Below are 15,059 nucleotides of genomic sequence, written 5' to 3'. Positions count from 1 at the left end.
ATAAATTGGGATGTGGAAGTAAGCATCTTTCAGATCGATGCTCGTCCACCAGTCGCCCTGACGCACCGTGCGTAATAACTTCACGGTCGTTAGCATTTGAAAATGAAAAACCGACAGGAACCTGTTGAGGCCCTTCAGATTCAATATGGGTCTTACGCCCCCCCCCCCCCTTCTTCTTCACCAGAAAATATTCCGAATAAAACCCCAGGCGGTTCTGATCCGGAGATAATTTCCTTATCGCGCCCTTGCTCAGGAGGGAGGCTACCTCCTCTCTTAGAGTCTTGGCCGCTTGGCCCGACGCCCGAGTGTACAATACCTTGTTTGTCATGGGCGGCTTCCTGGAAAACTGCAGTCTGTAGCCCTTGTGAACGGTGCGCAGCACCCAAGGGTTCGGCTTGCAAAGTTTCCATTGATCCAAGCATTGAGCGAGCGGCTTGTCGCTGGATGCTGCCGTCGTTAGTTCCAATTGTCGTAAAGCCGTTACCACGGGAACCGGAGACGCTAACACTCTGCTCAGCGGAGCTACAGCTGTGGAGCCCGCTAGAGGCAACAGAGGTCGCGTCGATCCTGACGGTCTGCGTGTAGAGATCACGTGACCTAGTGCGGAAGTGTTCCGCACTATTCTCTCGTTGCCTACAAGGTCCGCCGCCATCTTGTTTAGGCCCCTTGGCCTGACTAAAGGAAGCGACGGAGCCACCTCTACTGAAAGAGGCACTCTGTCGCCCTCCAGAGGTTGGCGTGACACGGTGCACGGCAGACTGTAAATATTGGGGTGACCCTCGACCCGCGCCGCCATCTTGCAAACCTTCCTTCCCACAGTGGGCCTCTGGCGCCCTCTGCTGGATGGATGGTAGAAATGGAAATTTTGGCGTGACCCTTGTACATTGGCGTTTGGAAATAGCAATGGATGTATTACCTTTGTCTTGTTCATAGCATGCACAATATTCATCCCAGCAGCGCTTGGACAGTCTCCAAAGGGACTGTCCAAGCGCTGTGGGCTTATGGGTGGAGGGCATTGATACGGAGGGGCCCCCCCAAGGGGGGTCCCTCCGCATCGCCGCTCTGAGGCGGGTGAAATGATGAGAGGTTTTGTAAATTTCAGAACATTTATTTGAACCACATCTGACACACAAACACCCTGGCAAACAACATTTTGACAAGTCAATACAGCAGAGGCCTGGCTCTGTAACATTGTCATTTTTTGTCTTTTGTTTTTCAAGTCCGTCGGGGCCATGAAAGGGCAAAGTCTCTTTCCCGAGGTGACCAGGGGGGCTAATCCCCCCCCACTCCGTCCGTGTGGATGTGGGGGGGGCAGCCGAACAACCGTTAACACCGGGGGGCAATTGTCAAACCTGCTGCCCGCGACCACGTCCTCTCCCGCCGCGTCGTGTGGATCGGGGGGAAGAAGGAGGGGGGGAGCGGGGGTCTTTGCGACGGACGTCGCCGGCTCCCAGCGACATGGGCCCTTCCACTCTGGAGGGACGGGCCGAGGAGTTGCGGGAGCTGCCGCTGGCACTGGATTGGCGAGATGAGGAGAGTCTCCCCCTTAAGGCAGACCTCTCCTGGCGGGGTCTGCCTGGTTGGGGAGGCTTCGGGGCCAAAAGACCCGCCGCTGCCTCTTTTCGGGCCCTCGCCGACTCCGTGGAGTCCTTTAAGTACTTCTCCGCCCCGCAGAAGAGATTACTTGCTGTGAGAGGAAGGGCCTGCAGCTTTTTCTTCGCGTCTATTTTCTGCGCGTCCTTCGTGAAAGTGGCGAGGTCGAGCCACCGCACTCTCTCTATGGTCGCGCAGTCATCCAACACCCGGCCGGTCCAGTTGATGGCGTGTTGGGTGCAGGAGATGGTGAGCTGGTTAAGGCGATGCAGCTCCTTCGCGTCATCGCCCCATGTCTTCTTCAGCTCTGCGAGCCGCACGGCAGAGGAGCCCTGGAGGATGGTGACGGCGTTGAGGGTCTTTGCGACCTGTCCAGCCGCGGCGTAGGTCTTTTTCAACGCCGCGGAGGATTTTCTCATCTCGTCATTGTAGAAGGACGGTGTGGTGCCTCCAAGCACCACCGTACCTGACTGCATGTCCTCCAGTCCTTCTGCTAGCACAGGGTCCATTGGAGGGACTTCGATCAGCCCCAGGTCCCTGGCGGAGATCAGGTCGATGGGGAAGGCTAGCCTTTGTGGGTCTTGATGATCCCCCCAGGAGCTCATCAAGGCCGTCTTGAACCCCATCGCTTCAGGGAGCTTCTTGGACTCCACCACCCGTGTTGGTGGAGCCTCCAAGCCCTGGAAGCCTACTGTGAGAGCGGTGGCGTTGCGGCTCTCCACGGGCTGCACCAATCCGCACCTGGCGATGGCCCGCTTAAACACCGCCGTTACCGGTTCGATGACCTCTTCCACGACGGTCTCGGGGTTTCCGCCTTCCCCGTCGGCGCTCGCCATGGACACCTCCTGGACGTCCTGATATGGCGCGAGTTCCAACTCATCCTCCAGCTCTTCGTAGGCCAGTGACTCCTCGCTGTCGGCCAACGAAGCAGCCCAGTCGTAGTGTCGACGGGGGGAGGTGGAGGCGCTGCTGGTGTGCTGCGGCGGCGACATATTTGCAGCGGCAGCGGCGGAAGGCGGCGTCAGCGTCGTCGCCGCTAGCCGCTTTAGCTTCGGCGTCGGCACCGGTGGGGGTCCCATGAGTGGCTTCTTCCCGAGCGGCACTCCTGGGGTCCCTGTGCTGGTGGCGGCGGAAGCTTCGCCTGAGTCGCTCCTGACCCAGCCGACCAGGGTCTCTACCCTGTCAAGCCGGGCGTGGAGCTGCTGGCTTGTGAAGGACGCGCACCCTGGGCACTCGTCCCTCTCGCCCTGGCGTTCCTTGGCGGTGAGGGCATGGTCGACCCCCAAGCAGTAAATGCAGACGCGGTGGGGGTCGTCTGCGGCGACGAGGAGGTCACAGCTCGGTCGTCCGCAGGTCCTCGGTGGTTCCATTCCTGGTCTGGAATACAGCGGCCTAACTTTGGCTAGTAGCACCTAGCTAGCTGCTACCAGTAGCCTAGCCGCTGAATGAATGAAAATGCTACCGGCGATTTTCAAGGACCAGGAAAAAGGAAAACTGAGTCGATAGGAATAAAATAAAATAACAAATAAGTTCCGGGAGAGAACTATTTAGCAAGAATTTCCCGTGGGGAAATAATCCTTACTCCCGCTATGGGTTAGGTTGAAAATTCTTGCCAAACTTTTGCGTGTGTATCATCTGCGCATTCGCATGCAGAGTGGAGAAAAGAGGATGAGCCTACGTCACGGGGGAGCCTTTATACTCCCAGGTCTTCCGGACTCGTGACATACCCTTAGCCAATCAGTATTGGCGTCGGGAGCGTGTGCGTTGACTCTGTCCATCGCCTGAGGGCGCTGATATCCCATAGTGAGTAGTAAACGGAGAACCGTGGTAAAACCAGGTATACTTAATGAACTGGAGGCGTGCCCACATAAAAACATAATTTTAACACTTCTGTACACTTTTTTTTTTAAATCTTCCTCCTAGTATAACCATAATACCTGATGATTATGTTTTAGGGGGGGGGGGGGGATCACTGAAAATCACGGCACCCCGTCTTTAAATAGAGAAATTGTATTAATCGACAACAGACAAACAGACACATCTCAGCTAATAATAATGTCCCCTCACTTCAATGAAGATGGCTTAGATGGCCATGAATGATCATTATTTATTATATAAATTGCTGCTGCCATTCATTTTTGTCTTGGTAACAATAACCTGTTGACTGAGCTAGATTTACTGTAACTGCATGCTCCTAAATTGTATTCTTCTGAGGCAAGATAGACAGCTCTCCAACTGCTGTTTCACAAGGGGGTTGTATATACCCAGTGCAAGACACCGTGAACAATTTTTTTTTACCACAATGAATTGTAAATGCCCTTGTTGGCAGCCATTTGCTGTCATCTTTTTAAATGTCCGTGAATTGCCCATATGAATGAAATGTCCATGTTCAAGTTGCATAATCACACACACACAACACACAATGCAATGACAATAACTTGTACAGACAAACAAAATAACAGGTGACATACCGTGTGCGCCTTCTGCCTAGAATATCCAGGAGTTGTTACGTTCTTTTTATCTGTATTTAGTTTATTTTATAGAGTTTTTTTTTTTTTTTATGGTGAAAGAGCTCTTTCACCTCTGTACCTCTGTTTGTTCTGACATGCCCAAACCTAACAGGTGATTTCAATAATACTGTGATTGGGGTCACATCGTGATATCTGCCCCTTCAACAGACCACAATGCAAAGAACAGTAGATGGCTCTACACTATATCACCATGCATACACCATACAAATACAATATGTCACCCAAAATAAAAACATATTCACAATGTGTTCGACACTGCCAAATAGGCCACAAATATGTCAAAAAAGTCAATTATTCTTACCCCCTTTTTTCTCCATATTTAGCCGCTATGCCAATGAATTCCTCCCCACACATTTCTGTGTTGCCACTACCATTGTACCCTACAGGCTCACCTGAGGAATCCCCACTGGGAGGACGAAGCGCCGCCAAGTCCGACCTAATCCTCCCTTTCAACATTCCCTGCTGACAGGTGCCGCCTCAGCCCATAGGAGTATGTGTAGCGACTAAATCACCCTGCCCAGTGCCCACCTGGTTTCCCCCAAACACGGCCAATTGGCTTAAGTTTACTAGGGCAATACTCAGTGGTGAAAAGTAAGTATACATGTACTCAAGTACTGTACTTAAGTACAATTTTGAGTTATTTTTACTTTACTGGAGTATTTCCAATTTTCAATACTTTTACTTCTACTCCACTACATCTCAGAGGCAAATATTGTACTTTTACTCCACTACAAATATTTGAAAACTTTAGTTACTATTTACTTTGTAGATTTTTATTATTATTACAAAACATACAGTAACCACTTCAGCCCTATGTACATTTCGGCCATTTGAAAATAGCCGATCTATGCGTCGCGATGCGACACATTGTGAGCTTGTAGATCTGCTATTTTGAAAATATTTTTATACATCCAAAACTACATTAGAGAAAAGTCAGCCCTTCCTGAAGCCAGTCCCTGAAGCCACTTCCTGAAGCCACTTCAGGGTGATAGACGGGAGGGGCGCTCAACGCCCCGAACCTCTAGTTTTACACATTCGAAAACTTGTGAAATGGGACATTCTGTCCAACGAGTACTTTATACTTTGTAGCCTACTTTAAGCACATTTCCCCAAGGGGGGTCCCTCCGCATCGCCGCTCTGAGGCGGGTGAAATGATGAGAGGTTTTGTAAATTTCAGAACATTTATTTGAACCACATCTGACACACAAACACCCTGGCAAACAACATTTTGACAAGTCAATACAGCAGAGGCCTGGCTCTGTAACATTGTCATTTTTTGTCTTTTGTTTTTCAAGTCCGTCGGGGCCATGAAAGGGCAAAGTCTCTTTCCCGAGGTGACCAGGGGGGCTAATCCCCCCCCACTCCGTCCGTGTGGATGTGGGGGGGGCAGCCGAACAACCGGTAACACCGGGGGGCAATTGTCAAACCTGCTGCCCGCGACCACGTCCTCTCCCGCCGCGTCGTGTGGATCGGGGGGAAGAAGGAGGGGGGGAGCGGGGGTCTTTGCGACGGACGTCGCCGGCTCCCAGCGACATGGGCCCTTCCACTCTGGAGGGACGGGCCGAGGAGTTGCGGGAGCTGCCGCTGGCACTGGATTGGCGAGATGAGGAGAGTCTCCCCCTTAAGGCAGACCTCTCCTGGCGGGGTCTGCCTGGTTGGGGAGGCTTCGGGGCCAAAAGACCCGCCGCTGCCTCTTTTCGGGCCCTCGCCGACTCCGTGGAGTCCTTTAAGTACTTCTCCGCCCCGCAGAAGAGATTACTTGCTGTGAGAGGAAGGGCCTGCAGCTTTTTCTTCGCGTCTATTTTCTGCGCGTCCTTCGTGAAAGTGGCGAGGTCGAGCCACCGCACTCTCTCTATGGTCGCGCAGTCATCCAACACCCGGCCGGTCCAGTTGATGGCGTGTTGGGTGCAGGAGATGGTGAGCTGGTTAAGGCGATGCAGCTCCTTCGCGTCATCGCCCCATGTCTTCTTCAGCTCTGCGAGCCGCACGGCAGAGGAGCCCTGGAGGATGGTGACGGCGTTGAGGGTCTTTGCGACCTGTCCAGCCGCGGCGTAGGTCTTTTTCAACGCCGCGGAGGATTTTCTCATCTCGTCATTGTAGAAGGACGGTGTGGTGCCTCCAAGCACCACCGTACCTGACTGCATGTCCTCCAGTCCTTCTGCTAGCACAGGATCCATTGGAGGGACTTCGATCAGCCCCAGGTCCCTGGCGGAGATCAGGTCGATGGGGAAGGCTAGCCTTTGTGGGTCTTGATGATCCCCCCAGGAGCTCATCAAGGCCGTCTTGAACCCCATCGCTTCAGGGAGCTTCTTGGACTCCACCACCCGTGTTGGTGGAGCCTCCAAGCCCTGGAAGCCTACTGTGAGAGCGGTGGCATTGCGGCTCTCCACGGGCTGCACCAATCCGCACCTGGCGATGGCCCGCTTAAACACCGCCGTTACCGGTTCGATGACCTCTTCCACGACGGTCTCGGGGTTTCCGCCTTCCCCGTCGGCGCTCGCCATGGACACCTCCTGGACGTCCTGATATGGCGCGAGTTCCAACTCATCCTCCAGCTCTTCGTAGGCCAGTGACTCCTCGCTGTCGGCCAACGAAGCAGCCCAGTCGTAGTGTCGACGGGGGGAGGTGGAGGCGCTGCTGGTGTGCTGCGGCGGCGACATATTTGCAGCGGCAGCGGCGGAAGGCGGCGTCAGCGTCGTCGCCGCTAGCCGCTTTAGCTTCGGCGTCGGCACCGGTGGGGGTCCCATGAGTGGCTTCTTCCCGAGCGGCACTCCTGGGGTCCCTGTGCTGGTGGCGGCGGAAGCTTCGCCTGAGTCGCTCCTGACCCAGCCGACCAGGGTCTCTACCCTGTCAAGCCGGGCGTGGAGCTGCTGGCTTGTGAAGGACGCGCACCCTGGGCACTCGTCCCTCTCGCCCTGGCGTTCCTTGGCGGTGAGGGCATGGTCGACCCCCAAGCAGTAAATGCAGACGCGGTGGGGGTCGTCTGCGGCGACGAGGAGGTCACAGCTCGGTCGTCCGCAGGTCCTCGGTGGTTCCATTCCTGGTCTGGAATACAGCGGCCTAACTTTGGCTAGTAGCACCTAGCTAGCTGCTACCAGTAGCCTAGCCGCTGAATGAATGAAAATGCTACCGGCGATTTTCAAGGACCAGGAAAAAGGAAAACTGAGTCGATAGGAATAAAATAAAATAACAAATAAGTTCCGGGAGAGAACTATTTAGCAAGAATTTCCCGTGGGGAAATAATCCTTACTCCCGCTATGGGTTAGGTTGAAAATTCTTGCCAAACTTTTGCGTGTGTATCATCTGCGCATTCGCATGCAGAGTGGAGAAAAGAGGATGAGCCTACGTCACGGGGGAGCCTTTATACTCCCAGGTCTTCCGGACTCGTGACATACCCTTAGCCAATCAGTATTGGCGTCGGGAGCGTGTGCGTTGACTCTGTCCATCGCCTGAGGGCGCTGATATCCCATAGTGAGTAGTAAACGGAGAACCGTGGTAAAACCAGGTATACTTAATGAACAGGAGGCGTGCCCACATAAAAACATAATTTTAACACTTCTGTACACTTTTTTTTTTAAATCTTCCTCCTAGTATAACCATAATACCTGATGATTATGTTTTAGGGGGGGGGGGGGGATCACTGAAAATCACGGCACCCCGTCTTTAAATAGATAAATTGTATTAATCGACAACAGACAAACAGACACATCTCAGCTAATAATAATGTCCCCTCACTTCAATGAAGATGGCTTAGATGGCCATGAATGATCATTATTTATTATATAAATTGCTGCTGCCATTCATTTTTGTCTTGGTAACAATAACCTGTTGACTGAGCTAGATTTACTGTAACTGCATGCTCCTAAATTGTATTCTTCTGAGGCAAGATAGACAGCTCTCCAACTGCTGTTTCACAAGGGGGTTGTATATACCCAGTGCAAGACACCGTGAACAATTTTTTTTTACCACAATGAATTGTAAATGCCCTTGTTGGCAGCCATTTGCTGTCATCTTTTTAAATGTCCGTGAATTGCCCATATGAATGAAATGTCCATGTTCAAGTTGCATAATCACACACACACAACACACAATGCAATGACAATAACTTGTACAGACAAACAAAATAACAGGTGACATACCGTGTGCGCCTTCTGCCTAGAATATCCAGGAGTTGTTACGTTCTTTTTATCTGTATTTAGTTTATTTTATAGAGTTGTTATTTTTTTTTATGGTGAAAGAGCTCTTTCACCTCTGTACCTCTGTTTGTTCTGACATGCCCAAACCTAACAGGTGATTTCAATAATACTGTGATTGGGGTCACATCGTGATATCTGCCCCTTCAACAGACCACAATGCAAAGAACAGTAGATGGCTCTACACTATAGATGGGTTTCCGCGCGACGTCATCACAGAGCAGAGTGTGCAATCTGCGCATGCGGGAGGTAGAACGACCCGGAAGTGCCATTCACTCTATTGTTATTTTCGGGATTTAGATAGGCATAATGCTGCTATTATAGGCATAATAGGCATAATGCTGCTATTATATACAGACAGATCCAACTTCCGACAAATCATTTTTATTGAGTAAAGAAGATATTACAAACTGCATCATTTAATCTACTTTCATTAAACCCGGTGAAGACCATTTATTTTATCAATGTACTATGGCCAGAGCTGCTGCGGGTAATAGCGCCCTCTACAGGCTCTTCCCTCCACTGCGCGCGCATCATCCTCTCATGTTTACCAACGGGAAACCCATCTATATCACCATGCATACACCATACAAATACAATATGTCACCCAAAATAAAAACATATTCACAATGTGTTCGACACTGCCAAATAGGCCACAAATATGTCAAAAAAGTCGATTATTCTTACCCCCTTTTTTCTCCATATTTAGCCGCTATGCCAATTAATTCCTCCCCACACATTTCTGTGTTGCCACTACCATTGTACCCTACAGGCTCACCTGAGGAATCCCCACTGGGAGGACGAAGCGCCGCCAAGTCCGACCTAATCCTCCCTTTCAACATTCCCTGCTGACAGGTGCCGCCTCAGCCCATAGGAGTATGTGTAGCGACTAAATCACCCTGCCCAGTGCCCACCTGGTTTCCCCCAAACACGGCCAATTGGCTTAAGTTTACTAGGGCAATACTCAGTGGTGAAAAGTAAGTATACATGTACTCAAGTACTGTACTTAAGTACAATTTTGAGTTATTTTTACTTTACTGGAGTATTTCCAATTTTCAATACTTTTACTTCTACTCCACTACATCTCAGAGGCAAATATTGTACTTTTACTCCACTACAAATATTTGAAAACTTTAGTTACTATTTACTTTGTAGATTTTTATTATTATTACAAAACATACAGTAACCACTTCAGCCCTATGTACATTTCGGCCATTTGAAAATAGCCGATCTATGCGTCGCGATGCGACACATTGTGAGCTTGTAGATCTGCTATTTTGAAAATATTTTTATACATCCAAAACTACATTAGAGAAAAGTCAGCCCTTCCTGAAGCCAGTCCCTGAAGCCACTTCCTGAAGCCACTTCAGGGTGATAGACGGGAGGGGCGCTCAACGCCCCGAACCTCTAGTTTTATACATTCGAAAACTTGTGAAATGGGACATTCTGTCCAACGAGTACTTTATACTTTGTAGCCTACTTTAAGAACATTTTGATACCAATACTTTTGTACTATTACTCAAGTACATTTTTAATTCCAGACTGAATTCCAGAGTATTTCTACGTTGCAGTATTGATACTTTTATGTGAGAACTTGGCCTGGACGGCTAGCGTAGCGTCCTGTCAGACTACCGTACTGTCTATCTTATAAAAGCCCCCAAAAATATCCCAAAAAATAATATGTGAAAACTTTTTCCACCACTGGCCACTGTGAACGCATGCCCCTCAGTTATGACGTCATAACGATGATGTAATAGGCCTACATGGGCGTAATAGCGACACAGAGAGACAAACAGACAGATCGCCTACAGATATCTGTGTATATTCCCATTCTACACATCAGATCCATCTGATCCTCAACAATACACCCATAGAGAGGTTCTTATCCAAAAGAACACAGTGCAAACACAGGGCTTAAATAGACAGGGATTAACAGGACACAGGTGAACTCAACAGACAATCAACACTGGGATAGATTGGAGGACACAGGTGGAAACACTGACAAAATCACAAGACTGGTTAGACAAAGCTGGTAAAAGTAACTAGACAGACAGGAAACACTGGGACAATACTACAAAATAAGGGTGACAAATGAGTTGACCTTTAAATTCACCTCAAGCAACTAACCTTTCTAGCTTTGCATACAGAATACTATTTTATGTTAGGCTATAGTGCTAATTTATTTTTGGTTCATTATGAAAATGTGATGGGATGAACTGGACACCATATTCTCAGTAGCCTACACTATTTAATGGGAAACCGCAAATCAGTAACTGTTGTGTGTTACACACAAACATTGACTTATTGACCTTATTGACCTTAGAGATTACTTCTGTGTACTTATACTGTATATTATTCAACTCATCATGAGCAGAGCTTTCATTAGAGCCTAATAAGAAGGCTCTGTGACGATTTTGAAAGAAAAACCTTTTGGAGCTCATAATTGGCAGCCATCTTGCATTTGAAGGTCAAATCATTATATAAACACCAAATATGTATTCCTTGATCAAAATAAGCTCTGAAACCATGTATTGTGCATCATTGTAGGTCAAACCATTAAAAAGTTCATTTTCACGGCAGCCATTTTGGATTTTGGTCTCTAAAACTTTTTCCCCGCCCCTTTTAAACCCTCCTAGATGACAAATCCATTGAGAAACGGACCTTCGCTCTCCACGGTCACGGATGTGCCACAGATGACCCTACTATCTACTCCTATTTTTTTGGGCGGTGAAACCGCCCCTATAAGTGAGGTTTGGAAATTTGTACAATTATCCTGCGCTGTGATTGGCCAAAAATTTACCCCGCCTAACCCTGCACCGTGATTGGCCAATCACAATCTATTCAGGACTGTGATTGGCCAGTGTCACATGACACATGTGCATAGCCCTATATAAGAAACCATAACTTTAAAAAAAAACATAAATTTGTTTTTTTAAAGTTATGGTTTCGTCCATCATAAAGAGTGTTTCAATAAATGTATTTATCTTTTGTACATGATTGGTTGACTCCATTCAGTATTGTGATTAGCTAGCAAGACACCGCCCACTTCACACTGGGTGTGATTTTTTTTTAATACAAATCTTTATTTATAATCTCATTAAATACAATACGAACAAACACAAACAACAGACACAAACAAAGAAGTTGTGTGTCCTGTGTGGAGCTGCAGCACACAGCATCCTCTAGATCAGTGGTTCCCAAACAGTGGGTCGGGACCCATTTGTGGGTTGCGGGTCCATTGTTATGGGTCGCAGGAAAATATACCCTTTATTTTTGGTTAGACCTACAACCAACTACAAATCACATTATCCCATATTTGAATACTGGGCCCTGATTGGTCACCTCAGACTACTGGAGCAGGAAATGAATTCACAATAGACCCCTTAACAGACGACGTCACACTGGTTGCAAGAGATAAGAACCAGTATTGCGCGTGCAGGTCCAGCACCGAGGGTGCGTTCGGAAATTGCGCACCGGAGCGCACTCGCCTATTAGTTTGTATTGGCCAGTGCGCTCATTGCTGTATTTCCGAACGCATGAAACAATCACCTGTGTGTTCAGTCTCAATGTTGGTAAACAAATAATTGGTCTATGGAGCGGTGCCAGACCCAAATCGCAGAGGGCATTTCTTTTTTTTTTGCACTGGCAGATTCGTCTGGTCCCAGGCTAGTTTGACCCCTCAATGTTTGACATTCCAGCAGTGGTGGAAAAAGTACTCAAATTCTTTACTTAAGTAAAAGTATCAAATACTGCAATGTTACAAGTACAAGTCTGGAATTCAAAATGTACTTGAGTAAAAGTACAAAAGTATTGGTATCAAAATGTACTTAAAGTACCAAAAGTTAAAATATTTGAAAATAGCAGATCTACAAGCTCACAACTGAGCTTGTAGATCGGCTATTTTCAAATAGCCTATGGACAAAATAGGGCTAAAGTTGTTAATGTATGTACTGTATATCATAGTTTATATCTGAAAAAGTAACTAGTAACTAAAGTTTTAAAATATTTTTTGTGGAGTAAAAGTACAATATTTGCCTCTGAGATGTAGTGGAGTAGAAGTTAAAGTATTGGAAATTGGAAATACTCAAGTAAAGTACAAATACCTCAAAAGTTTACTTAAGTACAGTACTTAAGTAAATGTACTTAGTTACTTTCCACCACTGCATCCCAGGCTCCAGCCAGTGTTGTACAGTTCTAATGTGTTGCTTATGGATGTGTGCATCCACCTCGTAGAGAAAGGAATGACTTGATGAGGGGGGTTTGATGTGTTAAATAAGGAAAAACATTGCCGTTGCTGTTCGAGGAGTAGTTAAAGCTGCAATCCATACGTTTTATGCCCTATACCCGAGACAGGCAGCATGGGAGACCAAACAAACAACTCATGCGCATCCAAAGCAGAATCAATTGATTGCTTCACTGCTTACTGCTAATGATTACCAAAAGAAAAATACAAACAAACCTTTACTGGAATAGTCAAAAACAACACTATCAAGATGAGGGGGGGGGAGTCAATTTGATTTGGCTTGCTTCTCTGCTCCCAGTAGGTTTTATAATATAGGGGTCATCACCATGCTGTGTTGTGGTGGACATTTTGGTCAAAATTAAATTTTTGCCACGGACATACAAAATGAGTGGACAACAATATTACCAGAAACACATAAAGAGCTAGCCCTGAATGACCATATACCAGGTCTGTAACTCTGAGAGTGTACAATGGTTCCATTTGTACACTATCAGAGTTATGGTGTTCCCTGCAAATAAAACATTTGAGAATCACTAGTACTAGGGCTCCTAATGTGTCATACATAGTGTCATAGTAAATCAGTGTCATACATATTCTGAAGAAAACCTGGAGACTTGACATTCAGTAATTGGGTCTTATGATCAAAATAAGAACATTATAATGCTGTGTAAATCAAAAAATCTGCCACGGACAAGACCACATCTTTGCCACGGACACATTTGTCCATGTACGGACATGTTGATGACCCCTGTAATGTATTCATATGTCTCCATATATATATACGACCTATTTGGTAAAAGTTAAGCACATTGTGAATTTAATCAAAAGATCCTTTATCAAAAATATTTACAATATTGTATATTACATACATGTATGCTCAGGATCAATAAAGACTTCATTCATTTTGGATAAATTGCCCTGACCTGCCTGGCATTGCATCTTCCAAAAATGCTAGATAATGCCTCTACAGTTTATTTTGGATTATAAAGCAATTATAAACATGCACTGTGTGGCAAAACATTTGAGTCCCTCAGCCAATCCATAAAGCTGACTGTTCATCATGCTTGACAACATTTGATTGGCACCAGAATATCCTATATAAATGTGATTCTTTATTTTTTCGCTCGCTACCCTAGCAAATTGTGTTGTAACTTCTCTATTTCATCCCTTATACCCAACAGCCATGCAGTTGTAGTGAAGGCACAGACTTGTGTTGAATCAGAATCAGAATCAGTTTTATTGTCACATCACAGGTTTACAAGGTAAAAAAGTGGGTGAAATTCTTTTTTGTACATCGTTCCCATCGCAACGTTAGTTTCCATAGAAAGAAGAGGGGGAGGGGAGAAGAAGAGGGTGGGGGGCAGGTGGGAAGGAGATCAAAACAAGAGAGCAACAGAAGGCCAGACAAGTTATCTACAGTACATATTTACAAATTACCTGAGATAATAAAAAAACCCTAAACTAAGGTGCCTGAGCATAGCAGCAATGTATTGTATACTGTGCATGTTATACTTATACTGTGCATGATAGACAATGGACGTTAAGGTGCTTAGAGGAAAAGGAGCACAATAAAAAAAGACCCAAAAAAAGTCAGTGCGTTATACAAGGGATTAAGGTGCAAAAGGTCAGTGCGTGTCCACCTAGAGTGGACTGACCCTAGTATAATCCGCATGTAGCTCCATGAGGGAGTGCAACAAAAAGTCATTTGTACCTGGTGTAGTCCACAGGTGTGTCCGAGGGGGGGCTAAAGTCCAAGTCATTGTCCCTGGTATAATCCACAGGTGTGTTCAGGAAGAGCCAGAAAAGTCTGCGCCGCCTGCTGCCAGGCTGCTGAACTCATCCAGGCTTATGCCCCATTCAGCATTCTGACAGCAGCTGGATTGAAACTACACCAAAACCTGGTGGTGGAACTCTTGATACTGCGGTAGAGCCCCTTGCCCGGTCGCGGTCGTTGTAGGGGGTTGAACAGTCTGTGACTTGGGTGGTGCTTGTCCTTGATGATGCGCTTGGCTTTGACCACGCACCGCTTTTTGTACGCGGTTGGTCACTGAACAACAATTTTACTTGAAAACGACAAAGCACTCTGTTGTGTCTATCTCCCCATATACTCTTCTACACCAGTGTCCTCAGTCTGTGTGGAGCTGCACCTCACATCCTTATCCTCTAGATGTCACTAATGAATAGTTATTGTGATAAAACTGTTAAATACCTTTCATGGCTTTGTGGTGTGTGTGTGTGTGCGTGCGTGCGTGCGTGCCTGCGTGCCTGCGTGCGTGTGAGGTTTGACCCTAATGTTGCAAACTGCTGGACCAATCAGTGGCAGTTTCTTGTGCACACTGCCAATAGGCCACACAAAAAAATGCCCCTTTTTTCTTCCTATTTAGTCGTTATGTAAATTAATTCCTCCCCACACATTTCTGTGTTGCCACTACCATTGTACCCTACAGGCTCACCTGAGGAATCCCCACCGGGAGGACGAAGCGTCACCAAGTCCGACCT

Source organism: Gymnoscopelus braueri (assembly GCF_963280865.1).
Source record: "Gymnoscopelus braueri genome assembly, chromosome: 6".
Classification (NCBI taxonomy): domain Eukaryota; kingdom Metazoa; phylum Chordata; class Actinopteri; order Myctophiformes; family Myctophidae; genus Gymnoscopelus; species Gymnoscopelus braueri.
Note: the sequence above shows the minus strand (reverse complement) of the source record.